Below are 11,745 nucleotides of genomic sequence, written 5' to 3' on the forward strand. Positions count from 1 at the left end.
TTTTCTTACACGGAAATAAAAAGTCAACAGCTCTGGAAGTAAGGGGAACGTATCACAATCAAGCTCCTTTTGTCTGTAATCCTTGCTGAAGGACAAGATTTATCCCACACCTTCCACGGATGTATGGTAGCAGAGAATCATTTTTGAACTACTCTAATTCAAGTCAACTTGGGGATAGTGGCACTTCTCTAATTGTTTCTGAGACATACGCATTAGCAACAGAGAGTGTTCTGTTGTCATTGCAAGGCGCCTACGGTGATGACTTCAGAAACAGAACTGAGTGATGTCACCATGGCAATTTGGGAGCAGCTGCCTCTGTGCAAGTTTAGCTAGGAGGGACAGAGAAGCGTGCTGGATGTGATGAAACCACGTGAGGATTTGTGGATCCCACCTTGAGGTGCACAGAGAGGGCCCATGCCCTTCTGTAAGTGGTTTGATGCTTGGCTGAGGCAAAAAATGTGTTTTTATTGTGAATGCTTCGTTTTAGTATTCTGTAGTTTGTGTAAAGTCCTTTCACAAGCATTACGTTTGGTACTTTTGCTCAGTGATGTAGCTGCACAGAGTGACAGATGCAATGTATGGGTGAGGGCCTCTGCACGTTCTCTTTTTCCTACACACCATCAACAAATAAGGGTGGACAAATAAGAGTGTGCTGTGCTCCTGCCATACGCCTCAAGTACTAAAGCATAAACAAGAGACTTAAAAGTACCCCTGTCACATTAAAATTCAGGACAGCAATGTACTTCATCAAATGGGCTGACCTGTTGAGCGTCTCAGGATGTGGTGTATGAAGATGCACTCCATCTGCTTCCAGATTAGCACTTGCAGTGAGCAAGCTGCCTGACCTTAACATTTTTCATTTCATTTTTCACCTCAGTTTTGCTGGTTCTCCGTGATTCATTCTTGGTCTAGAAAGAAAAAACCAAAAAAAAACAAAAAACAAAAAAGTGAACTCAGATCAAAATAAAAGGATTTCCTTCTCATTAATTACATGTTCCTAACTTGACAGATTTGGTTATTGACTAAGAAGGCAAATATCTGGCCAGATATGGCCAAATATCTGGCCAAATGAAACAAGCAGCTAGCTTGCTGGAGACATTGTCTGGGAAACAGTGAAAACACTTGCAGACAAAAACATATCAAAGGACTAACGCTTTGAGCTTAATTCTAAGCAAACATCATAAACTCAAAACTCTTGTTTGTCTTCCTAACAGGCTGGTATAGTAACATGTCACATTGGATGACTTTGCAGCATAGATGTCAGGAATGCAGCTTGGGATCACCTCCTTCTACTTAGAGTTTAGTTTGAAGGGATGAGCAAGTAATTTTTCCTGGGTTGATGGAAATCTGTTCTAAAGTCTGTTTTCTAACACTCTCATAGATACTTCTCTGTCCATCGCTCTGTCCTGCCAACTCTGCTGTGAGTGTGAAGTTGTGGCAAGAGGGATTTCCTCTTCCTAATTTGACCTGGTGGACACCAACTTTCCTACTAAATTGCCGATGTTGCTGAGGAGGCAGCAGTATCAAAGCCCTGTTGATGAAGATATAACAAGCTTGGGGAGGCTTTGGCATTTCTGTACAATGCTGCTCCCTGATTGTGACCCAAGACTCAGATTCTGAATGAAGCAAAGCAAGCTAGAAGAAAACTGTATGTCCTGGTAATTTTTTATTTTGTTTTATTTTATATTTTCATTCTTCACCTGTAAGAAAATCTAAATCTTTAAACCATTTGTTTGAAAACACGGTTTTATGGAAATGATTTTGGGTGTGCTCCTTCACCTTCTTTGGAACCTGTTTAACCTCGCTTCACTTATAGGAGACCTATGCTCAAATTTATGCTTACCAGGATAAAGCAGTATCCTTTTGGTATTCTTTTCTTTGATGATTGCACGTGAGGCTGAAAAGAGTTTTCAGTATGATTCTTCTTTTCCTTTGCAGTCTCCAAAACTCTGTATTATAGCTGATCTTCATCTCTGATCTGAAAAGCTTCACAGGCCAGAAGAGAATTGAGATGAAGAAGGAAATAGAGAATGCTGATGAATATTTCCAATTACCACCCGTAAGTTTTGTGAAAGACTCAGGTGCATTTCTGTAGTGGTAGAAAGTTAATAAAATCATGATCATGCACTTGAAGGCAAGTAATGGTATAAATATGAAGAATGCAAGGTCCTGGTTAAAGACAATCTTTAGGCTGCTTCCAGATCAACACTTTATTTGCTTATTCCGCAACCTCATCTCCACTTGCTTAGAAGCTGTGAAGATTGGAAGTACACTCAGTGTTTTTCATCCACTCTGTGTAAAATTATAAGAATTTTCACTGGCTATAAAAGCAAAAAAGACAAACAGACCCTCCTCTGGGGCTTCAGAATGCTCCTAAGATCACCCAGACTGGATAAGTAGAGATGCTCCACTATAGGTGCATATAGATGCACTACAGATGCTGGCAGAGATGCTCTAGCGTAGACGTGACGCACTTTGACAGCATCTTTTCTCTGACAGCAACTTACGTCTTGGTTCTTCACATCAAACCAGAGCAGTCTCTTTGCCTTCACAACCTGCAGACTGACCTCTCCTTTTGGCCTTTTCCTTTTGGCCAGTTGCTCTGGTAGAACTAAGCATTAGTATACATTCTCCGTAGAACTAAGCATTTATCCCGGGATGTTCAGTTTTTCGACACTGTATAAGCCTTCCTGCTCTCACTTCCCTCCGTTTTTCATTTCTTTTCCTCCTAAGACACCCGTGAAAAACTTAAGAAACCTCCTGGTCAATAACTTTCTTCAGACAGCGTCAATGATATCACAGCAACCCAGACTTATTTAACTTTTTCTTTAAAACAGCTAACACAGATTCTGTATCATTCTCACGCAGACCAGTCCCCAGCTTGATCATCTGAATTGAATTTGTTTTATATTAAACAGATTTTCTTATCATTTTTATTACAGCAGATGAAAAAAGCGCTCACTCTTTTGCTGGCTTTCCATCACATCTGATTGACTGAGGCACCCTGATTCCCTGTCTTTATTTGCTTTCTGCAGAATTCTCCCATCTCTTTTGGTTCAAGTTCGACTGGCAAAACGCTTTTCACTGGTTACTACACTTAGCTGCTATACATTTTTGTTTCTTAAGATAACTGTTTTCATATTTTACAATAGAACGTTGCCATGATCTATTTTGTAAGGTCTAGAAAAAAGACCCCCCCTTCCCACAGCCCCCACCCCACCCAGAAAAAAAAAAAAAAAAAAAAAAAAGATGCTTAGTCCTTTAACATAAAATACTTATTCATTTGGCTGGATGGAGGAAGTTAAACACGGTTTATATTCTATCCATGTAGACTGCACTCAGGAAAAGTTTATGTTAAATTCTGCTGACAAATGCAGAATCCAGCTTGCCTGCTCTAGGAAGCGGAACAGACCCACAGCGGACACGAGAATGTACTGTCAGAACAATTAGGAAATAAAATCTATCGTGATCTAAGTTACTGACAACTGTCAAATTAATTCACTTTGTTCTTATTCAGCTTGGAGGAAACGGGCACAGAAATTACTCATTTACCCTAAGTACATCTCTGTCACCTTCTTCTCATCTCCAACACGATTCTCATTTTCAGATTGACCTCAGTGTCAACTGTGAGTCTATGTTAAGTGTCATGCACCAAGTGTCAGAGGCAACTGGGCTCTGACCAACACTACCCGTGCTGGACAAGCTATGGAGAGCAGAAGTATTTCTGTAGTGGTCCTAGGAGAACCCCAGTTCCTTCGGATGCAGCTCTTCTTAGAACACTAAGGAAAATCTATTCCTCAAAGGCTGCATCTCTGTTAGATGCTGGGATGGAGCAAGAATGTAGTTTTACAATAAAACTCCAGTAATCACATTTACTCCATCCAGTTGCAGTTTCACAGAGGATTAGTGCTACATGAATGAATGTTCTCTCTAAAGAAACAGAAATTAAAGATCTGTTTCAGGTGCAAGATCAATGTATTGCAACCCCGAAAGGGGATATAAAAACCCAAACTAATCACCTGTTCTTCGGATAGATTTGAATCAAAGTTTGCAGGCGTTTTTGTCCAATGGCTCCAAACGAATCTAGTCCAAAGCTCCTAGATGCTGGAACCACATGATGAATATGTAAGGCCTTTAGCCTTAGCTGCTTTGATCTACTGATCTTCTCCAATTGGACTACATTGCTTGTTGCTATACCTCCAAGGGAACACAACACAGTTTGGATAAATTCACAGTCTAGAAAGAGCTCCAGCAGGAACATGGGTCTCCCTTGCTACCATCATCACAGAAGGTGTGGCAGCCACAGGGCCACTTCATTCATTCACTCACAGAGCACCAATAACAAATACTCCTTGCTGTAATATTCATTTGTTGCAAAACTACATTCTTGCTCCATCTCCACACCTAATATAGATGCAGCCTTCGATGAATAGACTTTCTTCAGTGTTCCAGTAAAAGTCATTGCTTATTAAGTTTAACTGCCTTTGAAAAAATAATACTCGGAGGTCTGTACAATTGGCAGCACAGGGGTTGACCCATATATCATCAAGGGTCTGTCTGGAACGGTACGAGCTGGTAATAGTTTTGTTTCAGATGTGTTTCAGCTATGCCCATTGCCTACCACAGAAGCAGGAGAAAATGCCTCTTTACTGTTCTACATGTCCAACGCTCCATTTGAATTCTTCTTGAAGTTAGGGCTTCCAACAATCCAAACCAGATGCCCAGCCTCCCAATCTAATGCATGAGCAGAGGGGCTCTCTGAAACACCAGTACAGACTAGGTGAGAAATACCTTGAAAGCAGCCCTGTGGAGAAGGACATGGGGGTACTGGTCGATGAGAAGCTCAACAGGAGCCAGCAATATGCACTTGCAACCCAGAAATCCAACTGTATCCTGGGCTGCATCAAAAGCAGAGTGGCCAGCAGGGCGAGAGAGGTGATTCTCCCCCTCTGCTCTGCCCTCCAGAGTCCGGGGGATGGAATAGCAGGGCTCCCAGCACAAGAGAGACCCGGACCTGCACTTGGTCCAGAGCAGAGCCACAAAAATGATCATCAGAGGTATGGAGTACCTCTCCTGTGAAGACAGGCTGAGGATAGACTCAGGTAAGGAAGAGATTTTTACTGTGAGGGTGAGGAGACACTGGAAGAGGTCGCCCAAAGAAGCTGTGGATGCCCCATTCCTGGAAGTGTCCAAGGCTAGGACAGATGGGGCATTGAGCAACCTCGTCTGGTGGGAGGTGTTCCTGCCCATGGCAGGGGGGTTGGAACTTGATGATCTTTAAGATTCCTTCCATCCCAAACCGGTCTATGATTCTATATGCTAGGGAATAGCCCTTTGGCCAGTTTGCCTCAGATGTCCTGGCTGTGTTGCCTCCCAGCTTTTTTGCAACCACAGCCTCCTCACTGGCAGGGCAATGTGAAAAAAAAAATAAAAAAAAAAACGGAAAAGGCCTTAAAACTGTGCAAGCCCTTCTCAGCAATAACTAAAACAATGGAGTGAAGCCAGGATTGCTCTGATAGCATTCTTCATGATCCAGTACAGACCGATACCACCCAGCATGGTCCTGCACGGCCGCTGGAACCCAGCCCAGTGCCCAGGGTCCCCAGCCCAGGGGGTTGGTCTCCGCCCAGGCCGGTCTGCGCCCAGGCTCAGGGACACCGCCGCCAGTTTCCCCTTTGCAGGTTCAAGCAGTAACGAAGCTGAGCACCTGTGCCAGGGACACCCAGGGAGGACACTGATACAGCCGGCCACGCAGACAACCACAGACAAGGCGCTGCTTGCAACAGCACCCACACACAGGCCTCACGTAACACACAGGCACAGACAGCCGAGTCCCCTCCTGCCCTGGGGCTGGCAGAGACAGCAGGTCACTGCTGCAGGCACACACACGGCACTCTCGGGGTTCACAAGCACATACACACCCGCACACCTGGCCCTGAGAGTCCTTTCACATGCCCTCAGATTCCCCATGCCTCTGCCTGCTCCTCGTCCCCATGGGCCTCCCCTCCAGGTCTGCCACGGAGCTCCCCTAGCTAGGAGGGAGCTATGGGGACGTGGGCTGAGACACAGACTTCTGCCCTGGAAATGCGCGCAACTGGCAGCGATGAGCATCATGACGGGAAGCCACACTTAAGACAGCGCAGGCATAGCAATGGGAGCCTTGGAAAGAGCTCTCCTTTCAACCCACATTCCTCTTTCAAAGCAGAGATCCAGCTTATGCGTACTCAAGTCTAGGGTGGATGAAGTGACACAAGCAGTCTGTTTGGGAAGAGCCCCGGTGCTCTTTATTTTCCATTCAGGGGTGGAAAGCGGGAGAGCTTCCCAGCCCCTTTGCTCAGAGCTCCGCTGCTGCCGCCGTCGCCATTCCCAGCACCTTCCCCTCCACTGCGGTACCAGCATCTAGCGCTAGGGAGTCAAAAGAAAAAAGAGGATGAGCAGGTTGTGTACAGGCTGAACACAGAGAAATACTGCAGGCTTAGCTCGGGCCGTGCACGTAGGGGTCTGCTTCCCAGGAAGCTTCAAGGCTGCCGAGAAGTGAGACAGATGCCTCGTGCCCGAGCTCACGACAGGGTCCCCAGGGGTGCAGCTCACCAGCCTGGGGCTGGGTCAGGTGGAGCGGAGGACCCTGGGTATTCTGCACAGGTATTCCCCCTCAGGGCAAGGTGTCCTGGCGTCAGCGCTCTCCAAAGGAAGGACAGCCTCTCGGCTTTGGAAAGGGGAGAGGCAGCCATCCAGGGGACCCCTCTGTTTTCAGACAGGACTTTCACATCCCACATGGGAAAGCCTGTTCTGGGTGCCCAGCCGCTCCCCGTCAGGTGTCAGGGAGCTCCAGTCCCAAAGTCTCCAGAGTCTCCAAAGCCTGCGTCCGTCTCGGGAGGGGTGTCGGAGACGTGCCCTCTTTCTCCCAGTGCTGCCCCCAGGGGAAGGATGGGCCTTGCAGCAGCGGGAAGCACCATCCCTTTTTGGAGATACTTACCAGGGGAGCTGCTGCTGCTGCTGCTCTTGCCGCAGCCGGTTTGCCTCCGCAACATTTCTGAATACACTTTGTTGATGGCGATGCGGCTCCAACCTTTCCAAAACTTGGAGTGCTCGTGGGGAAAGGCGGCTGCAACAACAGGAGAAAGGGATCCCTCAGCCTCTGTCAGACACCCCTTCTGCCTCTCCCCTCATCCATGTTATACATTAGTTTTGGTAGAAATCATTCCCGACACATCGTGGGTAAGGTAGATCGAATTTCTATTTATTTGAGCAACTCAGCAAGCAGCGATAAGTAAAACAGCGCTGGGCGGCCGGGGAGTCTCCTGCTCCGCCAACGGCGCGCACCTAAGCCCGCCAGAGTCTCCATTTATAGCCTAGTAGTTCCGGGTTTAGTGGCACATCCTGGTGTCTTCTTACGACTGCGAGGCCTGTTGCTAGGGGGTCTTCGTCAGTCCTCTGGTGGTCGTGGGGATGAAGATCGTTGTCTTCCTCTGCGTCGGGGTCGTGACTTTGCTGCTGATATGTGTGTTCTCATGTGAGGGGGAATGCCATTTTGCCCTTTTTTGGAGCTGGTTTCTACTGCAATTGTTAACTTAACAGGAAATTCCTACACTTGTTTTTTTCCTTCAACAGGACATTGGGGGTATAAGCAGTTAACCATTGAAAACCTTCCCATCAGCAATATTTAATGAACAAACAAGGCTTTACCCATTACAATCCAGACCCTGCACCCATGCGGTGCCACGTGCACCCACCCTTTCAACCTGTGGTGAGTTTTAGGCCTTGGCGGTAACCAAGGTCATGCCCGCTTTAGGAGGAATCAAAGGGTGTCACAGGCAACCCCAGGACTCAGGGACCAGGCTCCTGGACATGTCCTGACATCACTCAAGAGCTACTCCAGTGCCCCACGACGGGAACGGAGCCGGCACACACTTACTCAGGCTGGAGTCTCTCCAGCTTGCCTGCTGCTCCCAACTCCTCTGCTGGGGCAGGGTTCTCAGCCTTCCTCCACCTCTTCCTGACCTTGCTCCTGGGCTGGGCTGGAGGATGGGGAGTCCGAGCATGTTGGCTGTTGAATCGCTGCAAGGAGAAGTCCCTCTCATCAAACAGGACTGGACGTACAGCTGCTCTTTCCCAGAGGACCTCTTGAAAGGACCCTGCAGCAGGACCTGCGAACCAGGCGACTCGGCGCTGCCAGCCCACGTCTGGCTGCTGCTTTTATCCCTCACTTTCTGCTGACAACCTCTCCCTCACAGGGAGGAGCAGCAAAAGCCCTGACCTGCGGCCTCGTGCCCGTCCTGCTCCCACCACCCTGGGACCTGCCGCCCTCGGAGCCCGGGCAGAGAGGATCGCCGCTGTTCTCAGCGGTGTTGATCACTGCCAGTACCTGGGGTATCTGTTGGTCCTCCCCCTCAGACCAGGCTTCCCATGCAGCCATGGCTGCCTGGGCTTGCTCTTGTAGCTTTTGGTACGTGGGCCATGAGCTGTCTGTTTGGTCCCACTGTGAAGACAGGTTCCAGACATCCTGGAGGAAAAAAAAAAAAAACAAAAAAAACAACAAAACAAACACAACAGCAGACAGGATTGGTCTCAGCTGTCCCTCAGGCCTAACCCACACTCCTGCCCCCTCGCCTCAGCCGGTCTGTCAGCAGTGCTTCGACCCTCAAGGATGAGGGGCCCTGAAGCTAGGCCAGGCTCCTCAACTCGTGACAAACACAGCTGAACAGCCCGCGGTGACCAAAGCCCTCTGCCATCAACGACTCAGAAAGGCCTTGCTCCTTTTCCATGGCCCCTGGTCAAAATGAAGTGGCTCATGGCAACACGGGAGGCAGTAAGAGGCAGGGAAGGTGTGCGGGACGCCACCTTCCGTCTCCTGAGGAAGAGATGAAGGAGGTAACAAATGTGAAGACGAACGCATCCCAAGGGACCTGCTCGGGATCGCTCCACACAGAGGCTTTTGTACAGGCCCAAACAGCACAGTCATTGCAGCAAGGCAGAGCAGGTACCTGCAGCGCTCTCCTGGAGGCTTCAGGAGCAGGGAGCGCAGTGGTGGTGGACTTGGCTTGAGGAGCTGTTTCCTGCCTGTCTGCCTTCTTCGTCCCGGGGGAGCTGCCTGGACACGGGGGGAGCACACTGCAAACAGACACCGGGAGGAGGCTGCATGAGCCCAGGGGAATTCGGTCTCCAGTCCGCGCTCGCAAGCTGCGTCAGCCTCTGCAGCAGACGGCACTTCCGCAGCGAGCGGGCATATTGGACTGGCCGTGTTCACTTCAGCGGAGACAGAGAGAGCCAAACGCGAAGCTGTGGCACCACCTGCCTTCAGGAAGGCTCGGGATGCCCGTATCCAGGCCCTTTTTGGTGGAAGAAGGAGGGGAGCGGTGTCTTGTGCAAGGACAGGATCCGAGAGACACCATTATGGCCCACCCGGGCTTTACTTCAGCTTCTCCTCTGTGGCCCTGAAACACGGTGCGCTTATGGGTGGAAAACAGGTTATCGCTGGGGAGCCAGCGGAGCCATTGGAGAAAACCGTCAGGTAAGGAGCCCAGTCATGCCATCTCCCTACCTCAGCACTCTCTTGTGCCTGCCACAACGTTTGGGATAGCGTTTGAAAAAAATGCCTGAAAGAAACTTTTCCATCTGGTATCACAGCTCCTTAGGCTGGAAGAAACAGCAGGGGAGATGGGGCCACGGCAATCCTAACACACGGTGAGACATGTTAGAATGAAGGCAGGGGACGTTTGCTCCCACAGACAAGAAGATGGGCTCTGCTGCAATGTGGGGGGGCTCCTGAAGGGAGAAGAGCTTCTGCAACAAGGCTCTGCGTTCAGCTCCCCCAAGGATCGGGGCCCTGCTGGAAAATGAAGCTGGTGTGCCAGTCTCAGGCAAACGTGCTGCACGCTTGCCATCCGTTGAGAGAGCGGCCTCCGCTGGGACGTGTGTCAGGAGCCACCCTGCGGCTGGTGGGTCCAAAGGGGACATCTCTCCAGTGTGGCTGCAAGGGGCTCCTTCCTCCTTTCCCCCAGGGGTCTCACCTGGTAGGAGGCTTCTTCTCCGCATCTTGCTGCCTTGTGCCTGGCTCCCAGCTTGTCAGGATGGGGAGGGAAAGCTACTTCCTCCTCTGCAGCAGGTTGCCAGGATGGCACTCTGAAACTAGGAAAGGAGGAAGCTCTTCCGAGCAGCTGCGTGGGCACTGCCTTTTAACCTGGTTCAAGTCAGCCAGCACGGGACAGGGACCACCCCCAGACAGCAGGGACCTGTTCCCTTACCTCTTCTGATCCTGCGCTCTCCTGCAGCTTCCTCCTGCGAGGTGGTGGAAACTTTGGCCTCCGGCCTTCTCCTCACAGTCAGATGAAACCTGGAAAACAAACGATGACACGGGCTTGAAGAAGGCTGGCCTCCTACCCGTTGCAGCTTGCTGGCAGTAATCCTCCTGGTGTCGCACAAGGCATGGCATCCCTTTTCCGTCATGTCCATGCATGGGGTTTGTTGTCAGTCTTCCCGCAGCACCACAGAAGGTAGCCTAAATTCCCCTCCACATGCAGGCAATTCTCTCTGACGGGAATCGCGGCAGCACGGGCACAAGAATGGCAGAATATGGAGGCTGTACAGTAACACTGCCAGGCTTTTTGCAGGGGCAAGCATCCAGACGCTCAGAAGAAACTCTCTTTGCTCGTGGAGAGAGCAGCTAAGGGGGCAAGCGTGGGGAAAGGCATTTGACTGGCCTGCCATGTCCGGGCTGGCCAATAGCAGTCAGATTGCTCACCCTTTGCTAGGATTCCCAAAGAAATGGAAGTAGCCCCCAAAACCTCACCAACTTACACTGTGGAGCAGTGCAACCAGGCCCGCGGCGCTCTCCAGACGTTTGATGCAGTCTAGATAAAACTTCACGAACAGAAAACCATCTTCGCGTGGCAGAATTCCAATGTCCCTGAAGGCAAAGGGGACGTGCTCCTTGTTCCTCACGAGGAAGCAGTACAAGAGGATGGTCTCTTGCACGCAGTTCTTCGCCACGTGCAGCGGGAAGGAGGTGGCTCGCGATAGCTGCACGTACTTCAGCGGCTCAATCTTGACACCATCTGCAAGGAGAAGCAACATCCTCAGCGACACGGCAAGCCCAAGTTGCTTGCAACATTCAGAACAAGTTCCCAGAGAAAGGGTCGCTAAGAGAAAGAGCTCCTGGGGCACGGTTTCTTTTGGGGGAACTCAAGCTGTACCCTGACCGTTGGAGACAATCCTCTACTTCTCCCAGGCCTTTCCAAAGAGCAGGGAGAACAAACCGTTCCGGACATGGGGCGGGAAGAGGGGGGCTGCTGCCTTCTCACCAGGGAGGAGCTCAGTGGGACAGTAGATCTCCTCCAGCCACAACTCATCGATGTCCAGCTGGAAGAAAGGTCTTCGAACCAAGAGCAGCCCTTCTTTGCCATGGAACTGCTCTCGGACAACACCAAAGGTCCCGAGTCCCGCAACCCAAACGCCCTGCACACAGAAAAGACAGAAAGGCCGATGAGGGAGTTCTTGAGAGACGGGAAAAGGGATGGCTGTCAGAGCAGGGGGACACTGCTCTGTGCCCTGCCCACTCCTGAGGGACAATGGGGCAAGGTGGGGCACTTTGGAAAGCTTTGCAAAAGAGCCGCATCCTCAGTTTCTTTCGTCTCCCCCCTCACAGCATTTGCCAACATCCCTTGGCTAGAGAAGCGCCCAGAGGTTTCCAGCACACGGATTAGACCTGGCACTGATTCCCAGCAATTGTCCTAGGCACGGACCCAG

General features: G+C 50.2%; 1 long non-coding RNA gene across 1 annotated transcript; it reads right to left on the reverse strand.

The window, feature by feature from the left end:
• Positions 1-6,332: 6,332 nt before the first annotated feature.
• LOC310890778 lies at positions 6,333-8,019 on the reverse strand. The gene is made up of 3 exons (XR_014577302.1): positions 7,916-8,019; positions 6,977-7,105; positions 6,333-6,405 (listed from the first exon to the last, which is right to left on the reverse strand). It is a non-coding gene; the product is annotated as an uncharacterized lncRNA (long non-coding RNA).
• Positions 8,020-11,745: the final 3,726 nt, after the last annotated feature.

This window comes from Anser anser (assembly GCF_964211835.1).
Source record: "Anser anser genome assembly, contig: HAP1_SCAFFOLD_138, whole genome shotgun sequence".
Lineage (NCBI taxonomy): Eukaryota > Metazoa > Chordata > Aves > Anseriformes > Anatidae > Anser > Anser anser.